Here is a 13,268-nt window from a genome sequence, read left to right as displayed (position 1 = left end):
CAGGCTTGATGCACTTAACAATAATTTTTCAATGCTGTATTGAAACATAACACTAATCATAAATGATTATATGAAAAGTTTCGTTAAAGTAACTTTATTTTTATTTATAAATTTAAGTATTTAAGATATTAAAATTAATTATTCAAGATTTTTATTTGCAAAGCTAAGTAACTCTTTAAGGGATCTTAAGTTATAATTTAAATCTGAAAAATAAAAGTTAAACAAAACATGGAGGACACTATAAAGTAAAACAAAACAAGTAAATTCGAAATAGTAAATAATTTTAGTTAGTAATTTAACCATTATTTTGAATAAAATACTAAATAAATACAGGGTTGCCACTCGTTTTTTCAAATTGTTTTGCAGGTTTTTCAAATTTCTTTGAGGTTTTTAAAAGTACACATTTTCGGGTCTATTTTTAGTTTTAAGTTAAATTTAAGTAAAAAACTGTGTTAAATAGAATAAAAAGATAGAAAAGATACTGTGAAGCTATTTGAAATGTGTTAAGAAAAACATTTTTTGATGACATAATTTTTTTATTTTTATGATAAACTTTTTGAGTCAAACCGAAATTTTACTACTGAACATGTTAAAATTCTTAAAAATTCCAGGTTTTTTGTTCAAAATTCCTAGTTATTCCAGAATTTTTTGAAAACTTGTTAAATTCCAGGTTTTACAAGAATTCCAGGTAAAGTAGTAACCACTCTGTAAACACTATGGGTTTAGGCTTTTAAAAATCTTAATGTAAAACTGTTATATAAAAAAACATTATTGGCTCAAAAATAAAGCGATAAAACAGGCTACTTACATACTATTATATACAAAAAAAACTTTTGAGTCTTTAAGTTAAAACTTATTTATATCGAATGTAAAGCTTTTAACATTAAAAATTCTTACTAGAACAAGTTGAGAACTATTTTGTTAAACTTAGAAACTCAAATATAATCTATTATTTAAACTATATAATTTTAGACTAAAAAAAAATCAAAGATGTCAACAAGAGTTAATTATGAAAATCAAAAACAAAAAACATATGGTTTTTAGTGTTATTAAAAGTATTTTTTTGGGAAGTCTTGTTAAAGAATGCTAAGTTTTTAAATTTCAGTAAAAAGAGAAGGCTAAGTGATATAAGTTTGATAAAAACTAGTCTTCAAATTATTTGAGATTAAAGTGAATAATTATGTAAGTTATTGTTTAGATTACGAGTGTGAAATTAGCTTGACCGCTCAAGAATTTTTATAAATTGGCCATACTTTGGACTTAATTATTTTTCTTATCTTAATAGCTAATTAAAAACAATTATTTTTATTCTAGAGAACGGTCCTTTGTCTTTAATTTAGAACATAAATCCATTAGATTCGGGTTTTTTTTTGAATAGAGCCCTTTGAAAAAAAATTGTTTTATTATGATTTTTTTTATTTTTTGAGTTTGAGTAAAATAATAAATAATATTATTTTTTTTAATCTTTTCAATAATATGTGAAATTACGGCTATAATTTCTTTTTTAATTACTGTAAATATTTTGTTCAACCTATCCTTGTTTCAATCTTTTTACAATCTTACTAAATTTTTCACTCAAACTTAAAAAAATAAAAAAATAATTATAAAAAAACCTAGATGAGGCCGAATTGAACAAAAAATTGACAGTTAGTAAAAAAATATTATAGCCGTAAATTCACATATTACTAAAAAGATTATAAGAAATATTTTATTTGTTTTTTTAAGTCAAACTCATAAACTAAAAAAAGTAAAAAAAACTCAATTTATTCTAAGGAGTCCCACTCAAAAAACCAAACCCCAATTCAATGGATCTTTACTTTGAATTAAAGACAAAGGACTGTTCTCTAGAATAAAAAAAGTTTTTTTTTAGCTATTAAGATAAGGAAAATAATTAAGCCCAGAGTTTTGATATTTTATAAAAACTTTTAAAAAAGCAGTCTAGCTTATTTCACATTCGTATTTAGATTTAGAATATTTGATCAAGTTTCTTCAATTAAGTTTTTTTTACAGGAAAATTTCGCAGAAAACCAAATTATTTTGTAACACCAGGGCAAAAATGATCATAAAAAAAATATCAAAAAATAACTTTGACTTTCTAACTTTTATCGCTTTGACAATGTTAAGTGTTTCTTTTAGTTGGTTTAATTGGATTAATTTAGTAATAATTCACGTTAAACTTAATCTTAGTTGTATGCACACTTTATATTGAATTTAGACATTATAATTTAATTTTTTAATGGGTATATGCAGGGTTCTCTAAAAACTTCAGAAAAATTTTTTCAATGATACTGTAAAGATAACAAGTTAATTTAAGCAAAAATAGTAAATATAGAATTTTATTAGCAAAAATTAATTAAATACTTATTTTCAAAACATATTTAATTGAAGTATGTAATGATTACTACTTTTCAAATAAAAAACAACTTTTTCATTTCATATATTATGAAAGGAAAAAATTAATTTTATGAAATTAAAATAGTTATAATTCCAAATCACAAATTTACAGCTATAAATCAAAAAAAAAAAAAAGAATTTGAGGTAATTTAATCTTAAAGTACATATATAAACAAACAATAGTACTAAGTTTGGATGTATTCAACCTATAAATAAAATAATTTTTATGTTTAAAAAAGTATTTTAACTTTGAATAATTTTTCTAGTTTCTCTGGAAATAATTATGAAATAAAACATAACATAAGATTCTTTACTTGTCATTTCACAAGAAAACTTCTGTATATCTTTAAAAAAATTATTTAATTTATGCTATATATAAAGTACTTAATATACATATCCTTTGTAAAATATTTTACTATTTTTACTAATATATTCTCATAGAAAGACTGCCTAACAATGTGTAAATGCAATAAAAACTGTTTTAGACTTTTAAATCAAAACTTGAAAAAAAAAAGTTTTAATGTAAAGCATCAAAGATAAGAGCTTAAAACATTAAGTTATACAAGTTTTGTTTTGTAAATTTAGTATTTTTAGTTTCACCAGAATTGCCAAAAGCAAGGTCAGAAAAATTTTAGAAATAAATAGAGTTGAACATTAAATAACTTTTTTTAGTCTCTACTGTTTTACAAAATCATGCTTAAGTTATTTTTTGTAAATTTGTTTGATCTAAACACCAGATCTTTTAGTAAAACATTTGAGTTTTGAGTTTTTTTCTTGTTCATTGAATTTATCATAAAAAATCAAACAAAAATAAATAAGTATAATAAAGTAAAATCAAATATACTTTTTACTGCTTAACCAACCTAAAACACTAAATGTGGTACTTTTTATTTTTTACAGACATCATAAAATTCCCTTTAGCCAGTCCAAGTTTGCATTTTGCACATTTTGGTTCAAATAAGCTGAAAATTAATGATTGATTCTTTACTTACTACCGTATATATAACTTTCCACTAACATAGTTACTTTGTTATAGTGAGACTTGATTTCGATCTGTTTTTTAAATTTTTGATTTTCCTTTCAGATTTTCATCTCAATTTGACTTAAATTTAAAACTTCACTAGCTCATATTTTAGAATTAAAACAGTTTGGCTATGGGTCGATCCTATAAATAGATTTATTTATGTTAAATTTAAAGATTAAAAAATGAGTTACTGTTTACAGCATGCGCTTTTTTATCTAAAGTTTATCAAAACTTTGAAAAGTTGTTGATGTAAATAAAATTAAGTTCGGTTGACTAGAAAAAAAAGACCTGTAGAATCAATGATAAGTAAACAGAAGTAATTTGCAGACGATAACATATGTCGGCTGTCTCGACTCGACTCAAGCGGATACATACCGCTATTTCTTGTATTTTATATTGTTATTACAATCATGCTATTTTGCGAATCCAACCTGATTTTCTTGTTACTTTCGGTTTTTAAGAAATAAAATCGGAAACTGAACCTTCAAGGAATCCTTTAAAGTATTTTTACGTTTTGTTCTGTCCCTTGGGTATTTTGTTTTAAATAGAATAAGTTTCGTTTGTTTTTTAAACTTAAACGCTTTTTTTCACGAATGAAAACTAGTAAACGAATCCATTTTCATTTTAAACTAAAAAGAAACACTATTATTTCTAAAAACTACCATTCTATTTTTGTTGACTTGAAAAAATATCAAGTTTTTCTCGTATGTAGACATTTACGTATTGGTTACACAACTACAAATCTAGCTTCTGAAAAAAACGTCGCAAACTTGAACTTACGACCTCGAACAGACATTATGTCATTTAGCAGTGACGTCACTTGAATTCTTGATGACAGCAAACTTAGTAGAAAATCAAAAATCACATACTGATTTTTTTTAAATGCTGTAAAGCAAGTGACAACTTATGTTTTTAGAACAGTTTGTAATTAATAATACAAAATTAATAATCTTTTTCATATATTATTTTAAAATAAAATCAAATAATAAAACAAAAATACTTATAAGAAAACTATTAAGTACTTAGTAACTCTAATTGTTTCACAAAATGATGTTTCTAGTTGTATGCATTTCAAAAAAAGATATTTTATTGTATTTTTACAGTCTTATAGCATGTTTATACATCCTGTAACTTCGACTACATATGTTTTATACTTTATATCGTAATCGTGTTTACTGATATATTAGCTTCATACCATCAGCGACAATGAAGCAGTAGCTTATAAACATTTTCCTGTTTCATACGAGTTGAATCAACTAGCTTCACACAAACTAATTGACAATGTAGCGAGTACTCAAGCTGTTAAATCAGTTTAAACATTTTCTGACAATCTATATTCGATTTTAATTAGTTAAATACAGTAACCTCTCGCATCTTTACGCACTCGTGATGTTACGCACTCTCGTTTAGTTACGCATTTTAGAATTCTAAAAATTCAAGAGAAAAAAATTTTATTTTCTTTCAACATTGCCCAAATTAGATTTATTGTATATATTTTATTTAAAATATGTTTTTAAATGCTAACTCACCTCTCTATATCTTTAAACTTTTTAAACTTATGTTCCTTTGTTTATAATAAGAAACTTTGTTTATAATAAGTGATTAAATTTAATTTTATCCTCATGTGAGCATAGGTCAAAATAAAAAAAGTTTTAGGAACATAAACAATTTTTATTAAACATTTTTCTTATATATTATATATTTCTGTTCAAAAGTCTACAACACCAAATGCATATTTTTGTAAAAGACTATAGAAACAGATTTTAATATAGACATCACACCATTCTTAATTGTAAACTAATGTTTATTTATAAATCGAATTTGCTAAGTACAATAAAATATAGATGTTAAGTATTAAATAAGTAACATATAAATAAGGATTAAGATAAAATCTACTTGTTATTAAAATAATAAAAATTTTACTACAAGTATTATTATTAGTTAAAATTAAAATTCTTTTTTTAATAGATGTATAGTTTTATTTTTTGTTATCATATTTATATATAAAGTAAACAAACTGTTAAAAGTGGTAAGTCCCAAGTCAGCTTTCAACTAAAAGCAATATCAAAAAACAGCCATTATAGTAAGTACATTTGGTACATCTCGTATCTTTAAGATCTCTCATATCTTAACGCACTTTTTCTGTGGACACAATGTGCGTAAATAAGCGAGAGGTTACTGTATAGACATTTCATTGCTCATGTCACCGAGCCCTCGTAGTTGTTGATTATGACGTCACAAAGTGAACAACTAAGAGATATTTTAATACAGATCGGTGTTGCTCGCAGCGCTACAAGCTGATGTGAATTCAAAATTAACTTATGCAATTTATAAATTACTTTCTGCAGCAGTTTCCGAGTTATATATAGAAAAAAATTCTACTTAGTTATGTGCAGCATAATAACTTGTATAGTCTACCAAAGGTCAGAAAGGGGCAATTGAGACAGAGACAAGCCTCAATTCGACGTCGCAAGTTGCTTGTCGGCCGACGTCAGGTTCGTGTGTGAGATCGGAACCTTTTAATTGCTCCTCCCCAATTTGTAGCGAGGTTGCCTAGCAACAACCGGCATTTACTTGTGATTGACACATTCACTGAGCGCACTCGAGTTTCCTTTTCTCTTGTTACGTCACAATAGTGGTTTAAGGTGATATTTTTGCTGGAGATTACTGTTTGAAAGTTCTTTTACATCATCGTTTAAACGTCAGGTACGCGCGAGTGAACTAGGACATTAAAAGGCTAAAAAGCAAACTTCAAGAAAATAAAACTAAACCAGTATTAAGTTAAATTGTGGTTCTTAAATTATGAAAAAAATCCACATAAGACTCAAGTTTGACTTGAACTCGGAAGGAACTTTTCTATTTAAGTGTCACTCGTCACTAAATATTTTACATCAAGTTTATAAAAGTATGTAGTGTTAACTATACTTGTTTCCGGAAAAAATTTTTTTGTAATTTTTATTTATTAAATCAAAGTTTTAGACATTATTGTATTTGCCATCAGCAATCAAAAAAAAATAAAATGAAAATGTTTCTTATTTAAAGTCATGAAAAATTGATAAGGCTGCTCACAAAGAAACATAACAAAACAAACACTTTTTTCTCACGCAACTGTTTTATTTACGGAAAATTCTGAGTGAGTATTGAGACGTTAAAAAAAAGTAGAATATGCCTTATTTTAACTTTAATTATTTTGTCGCATCATTATCGATTATCGTTTATAATGAGATAAATCTGAATTTTGAAAAAAAATATCTTTTTAAAGTAAATCTTTTTAGACAAAGTAAAATTAAATTTATTTGTATGTTTAAACGTCGTTAAATATAATTTAGTCGCTGTTGTTTTTATTTTATTGTAAATATATTTGTAACTTATTTAAAATCCAATAAAATAATTAGCTCAATTTTACACCTCTATAGCATAAATATTCCTTTTTCACTTAAGCAGTTAAACTTGTATGTTTTTGTAAAAATCGATCTAAAATAAACTACTTAGTATAAAACAATTAAAAAAACCGCCGTAAAAACTATAGAAATTAAAAAGTGAAAATTTTTTATTTTTGTGTTGTAAATACTTTATCTACAATAAAAAATAAAATTCGTCAAAAACGTTAAATCTAAATTGAACGTTATAAATCACATAAAAGATGCGCAGTTTAGAATTTACATTGTAAATTTAGTTGGCAATCAGCAATTAAACGGAACGTTCATAAATTTCAGCAAATTATCAGCTTAAGTTTTTTTAATTTAATGGAACGATTTTTTTCAAGTGGAAAAATTGTTTAATGAAGCTTGTTGTTTAGGAAACATTAATTAATTTATTTTTATTTGTATTAAAAGTAAATTAAAAATGGTTTTCATTTATTTTAATAAAGATAATATTATCAACATAAAACATATATCAAACACTGAAATTTATCCCCTAAATTGATTTTTTTTTTAGACAACTTAGTTAATTTAACTGATAGTTTATAAGGTAAACAAGCGAAATCAACTTGAAAAATTGAAAAACTGCCTTTTAAATTACTTTTTTTTTAGAAAACAAAAAAATCAGAGCCTTAAGCAATCAGGGTTTTTCAGTCAACATTTCAGAATTGAAAAGTTCATGTTTGTAGTTTTGTTTTGTTCTTAAAGTGTAAAAAAATGTCTTAAGCCAAGCAGTTTCTAAAGTTTACAAAAGGCTCGATCATCAGACCACTTGTAAACTTGAGCTTGTCTCATGGCATACTAGAGTCCAGGCTTCTGTTCTGCATATTTTTGCAGATTTTTTTTGTTGAAAGCTATATACACTTAACTTTCTTCTTTTTTGTTTTATAGTTTTAGAAGCTTAATATAAACTAAAAAATTAAGATTAAAGAAAGTTGAAGTTAGATGGTTTCCTGCCATCAGAAGCTTTTTCAGAAGTTTTGCTACCAGCAACCAATAGCTATCGTTTATACAGCAACAAGTCCCTAAAACTCTTAAACATGAAATTACTATTAATCTTGTCTTGGGTAAAAAGATTTATTATCAATTTTTCTAAAAGTATACTTGAGAGGATTTAAACCGGCGCCATAGACAACATAGGAATTGGTTGTTTTAATTAAAAAGAAGCGATAAGAAACTTGACTTTTATATAAAAACAAATTTGGGATGAATACAAGATAGTTTATACAGTGCAACATTAAATATTTTTATATATTTATACTGTGAAAAATTTAGTAGAAAACTTGTAATTATGAAAGCTTCTTATTTTAACAATTTGTAATTCTTTTCTAAGTAGCTAAAACAATATAAAAAATACTGTTAGATCTTGTTTTTATTTAATTTTGTAATTAAGCTAACATGTATGAAAAAGTTGAGCAAGAAGCTTTTAAGGTTCGCAGTTTTTCCATATCACCACAACCCTAATTCAAATTAAAAAAAATTTAAAATGTTTTGACAAAAAAACTTGTTTGCTTTTTATTTTACAAACTTTATTTTAAAACAATCGGAAATTTTTAAAACGTTTTACCTAAATCTAACTACCTCAGTACTATTTTATTGCAGATATTTTTCTTCACTTAACAGCAGTAAAATTATCTTAAAACTGCCGCTTATTGAAATAATGGACAACTTTTTTTTGAAAGGCCGTAATAAGCCTCGCTTCATTTGATTCATAATTTGCGGCTGTAATACTACATTAGTGGATTTTATGTAATGAAATTTAAATTTATTACTACTTAAATAGATAAACCAGAGCTATAAGGTTTGGCTACTAGACTTTTTAAGTTAAATTACAAGAGTTGTAAAAAATAACGTATCATATCATTGCAAGCCGTAGGTAAAAACGTTTCTTTATAACTTAAGTAACTTTTGTTTTATGTTTTCTCATGGCATGAATGTTACTGAAACAAACCCATTGTTAACAATCGACAAAACACAAGAATAATATGCATTTATGAGTATGTGTCAAGCAAAAACATCAAAATGTTAATTAAATTTTCATTTTGATAATTAAGTGAAACAAAATTAAAACTTATATCGTGTAACCGTTAATCAGTATTTATTTAACTTTTTTTACGTTTTAAAGTAGTATGGAGACTAATATATCTAAACCAAATAACTTATAAGACACTTCCTGTTTTTGTACACTACCAAATAACAGAAATTACACAGATAAAAATTCTAACTATATTTTGCATGCCTAATACTTCACAAATATTTTTTCATGTCGTGTGGTTTTAAATCTCTTTCCAACAAATATAACTTGACTTAACGGTATTCTCATGTCAGTACACAAATATCCCTTTATTTTTTCAATAAGTCGTTTTGTAAAAGTATAAGTAACATGCCGTAAACACAGAACTTTTTTTATGTCAAAAACTCTGTTCTTATCTTTCTTTTATTATTGTATTGTAGATGCTTATTTAAGTTTTAGTAAACTGGTATACTAAAAAAAACAATACATTATCGAAATCGGTTTAAACAGAAAAATCCTTACAATTTTGTATGTGTTCAATTATGAATTTTATTAAAATTATCTGTAGTCGTTAGCAAGCCGATGTGACTCATTCACACGCTAGTTAACACAATACAGCTAATTAGATTAACAACACTTGCTCAATCTTCAATGCAATCCTCGTATGCAAATTTGCAATCTTTAATTAGACTTTAAGTTGCATTTAATCATTCCTTCCTGTCAAAGATCAGTGTGATTAGGAGATAAAAATAAAATTTCAGTTGAAGATTTGAAAACTGCAAATATAATAACTGACTGGCTAGACGAAACCTGAACTTATTCGATTGTTTTATTTGTAAAGTGTAAACCAAAAAGTTCAACAGTCAGCAGTTTCATTTGGTGTGTTAAGTATTATATAAATAAATATTGCTTTTATTAGATTTGTAAAACAAAACAGAGGATATGTTTGAAACCTGCCTAGATAATGCGAAAGTAGTAATTTTGGTCTCAAGTCACACGCTTAAAAAGAAAATAACTTCGAAATGCGATTCAAGCTCAGCGGTAGCGCAATCATCCGTTAAACACTGCATTGAAAATTGAAATGCGTTGCTGTTGGCAACCATCCGCTTGATAGTTAAATTATTTCATTCTAAGTTTGGTATAAAAAGGCGATGTAATAAACAAAATATGTATAGTGTAATTACGTGCAAGGAAATCTGACTGACAGTTTTAAAGCATGATGTTTTGATATGAACTTTTAAATAAAGAAAGCAATAAAAGTGTTTTTTTTTTTGGTTTTTCTTATCAAAACTTTAACCAGAAGTTTTACTAAAAACGTTTTAGCGTTAAAATAATAAATATTTTACTAAAACAAAAAGTAACTTAAAAATAGAGACAAAACAAATTTAAATAAGCCTTTTTTTTAATAATAAAGTTATTTAAGGATTATGTTTTAGTAAGATATTTTTTTGGTAAAACCAAGTGGTAAGTGCTGATATAAACATTAAGTTTAATATTAAAATATTTTTTTAAGTTTAAATTCGAAAAAAAGCTTAACACTTTGGTTTAATAATTAAAAGTAACAGCTTTTTTCGAAATAAATTGATCGGTATAATTTAAGTTTTATCAGTGTTGATACACTAAAAGTATAAGATTTTTTTTTTATAACTGGTCTTTAAGCAAATGTTTAAGCAAATCTTGATTACAATTACAACAAACCAACTAAATATTAATAAAATGACTAAGTTTAGGAAAATGCAGGAAAAACTAGTTTTAGTTATTTAAAAAATTTAAAATAACAACCTTTATCGAATTATAATGATTCGACACATGATTTGAGGGGAAAAATTTGAACTTTATTATGTGCAAATATCCGCAATAAAATTTTTGAGCGACAACAATTATCTTTTATTAATGGAAATATTATTTGATTTGCTTCCGTTTCTATCTGTTCAAAAAAACATTTGTACAGTTAGTTATAAAAACGACTATTAGCTTATATTTGCATTTTTTATTGTCACTATTAATCCTTTATAAAATATGTATAAATTTAAAATCTAATCTTTTTATTAAACGCTTTCATCACTGAATTTTTTCATTTTAATTTTTAAAATTAAAAAAAAAAAATTTAAAAAACAATTATATAATTGATAGTTTAAAAAAAAATATTATATTCGTACTACTACCTTTAATTAAAAATATAAATCTTAACTTTATCAGCGTTGAAATATTACAACTTAATTCGAGACTTGTGGCTACTTCTAGACAAAAAAATCGTCTAAATTTTCTATTAAAATAAAACTAAATCGACAGAAAAATTCAATGTTAAAGAAGCTTCAGTACAAAGCAGAAAAATAAACAAAAAAGCAACAAAGTTTTTTGCTCAAAAAACGGATATTCTTCACTCAATGACGTAATAATACCGCTTTCTATATTCATTCACGACCCTAACCTAAAATTGACTGATGTTTAGTTCGACGTTTTGAACGAAAACATGTGTAAATTGTAACTAAAATGTCCGATTCATATTTTAACATGCCAACTTGTCATTAAATTCAACGCTGCAAACTGATTTTGATCTGTTTGTTTTTTTTTTTTGCCCTGGTTTTTCCTGAAACGAAAATAAAACATTTGTTTTTAATACCAGCTTTTTATGTTACTTTTTGTTGAACGTTTTTTTCCACTGCTTTCTATACCCTTATTACTAATATTGTTTTCGAATTGAGCTAAAAGTATTATGTTAAAAAATTTTGCAATCAGACTTAGTTTTGAGGTTTTTTAGTAACTTCAAGAACACTTTATAAAACAACGAAATTACTAAAATAATATATCTTATGTGTTATTTAGTTACTAAAAGGAATTGTAAGTTATAACGAGAGGGTGTAAACGTTATTTTTAAAAGTCATTTACTAAAACTGTTTTTTATACAAATTGTGATTGAGTTTTAAGAAAAATTGTTTAACAATAAACTGTTTATGTACTAGAACTTAACGAGGTTTTTATTATTGTGAAATAAAAGTAGTTCTGCTAAATTAAATATAGCCCTGGTAATTAATAGTGTTGCCCTGGTAGCGTCATATATTTTATATTTTATAATACAGATTAAACACTTAAAAAGAACGCTAATCAATCATTTTTCTAACACTTTCTTTATTTCCTAATAAAAAATATTTTAATTATGTTGTGCTTAATACTATTATCACGAAAGCATAGATTAATTTCAAGCTTTTAAAGCTAATTTTTACTTTTGTTTCGTAATTAAACTGTCATGTCGGCAACAAAAAAACTAATGACATTAAAAACTGCATTGTTATTAAAAAATCAGTTTACAAATTAAATTATTTCAAACATAAACGTTTTACCAGGGGTCCAAAAACAATTTTTAAGTAACTTATCTTAAGCACGCATCGACAATACAAATTGGAGCAGCAAACATATATTTGTTTATTATATCTCACTACTGATACAACCAAGCGTTAAAACAAAGCAAAACATTAAATCGGTCGTGTAAACACAGGTTAAACTTTGAAAAAAAAAACGTTAGACATATAACAACGAAAACTGATATGTACCTCAAAAGTAAATGTTTAAAAGTGTTAAGTTGTCACTAGTGTATTGTATCAATAAAACGATGAGTTTTTTTTGCCGCCAAAATTATCAATTTATTTTTGTGAAGAATTTCTAAAATTTTCGAGTTGTGAGATTATTTAAAAAAACACAGAATATATCGACAAACAAAAAATCATAAAACAAAGAAAATTTTGTACCTTTGCAGACTATCAGCTGTGACCACACCTCACGAATTTAGTTGCAAATTTTGTCAACAAATTATGAACTTAACACAACGCAAAGAAGATTCTCAAACTATGAGATAAAAGAGTTAACCCTTGTGATTTCAAAGGACTTTGCACATCTTGATTAATCGAATCACACAGCTCAGTTTTTTATCAATGTCTGAATAATTTAACAAACTAAGTTTTGCCCTACTTACATTATGGTTTTTTTTTTGTAACAAAGCTTTATAATTTATAAAGTGACTAAATTGCTCACAAATACTTTCTTATTTCTACTTTAGTTGAAAGCTCAAGTTAAAATAAATATCGGTTAAAAACTATTTAAAAATAAATACTGGTTTTGCAAGCTATCTAAAATTGATTTAAATATTATAGTGTGACTGTGTGACAATTTGAAGGCTTCAATAATTTATAAAAATTAATAATTGTTTTAGTAATTAATGCTTGTTTTTCAACACAAATACTTTGATTTTTTAAACTGTCCTATCTATTTCGTAAAGCTTAACTTTAACTATTTTGCTTTATATTTTGTAGCCTATTTTTTACTAAATAGTCTTGTTTTTAATTTACACCATTTTACTTGGTGAGTATCTAAAGCTCATATAAGCTGTATTTAACAGCAAAACTTTGACATTCCTTTG

Source organism: Thalia democratica, chromosome 5, assembly GCF_965202585.1.
Source record: "Thalia democratica chromosome 5, ktThaDemo2.hap1.1, whole genome shotgun sequence".
Taxonomy (NCBI): Eukaryota; Metazoa; Chordata; class Thaliacea; order Salpida; family Salpidae; genus Thalia; species Thalia democratica.
This window is presented reverse-complemented; position numbering follows the sequence as displayed.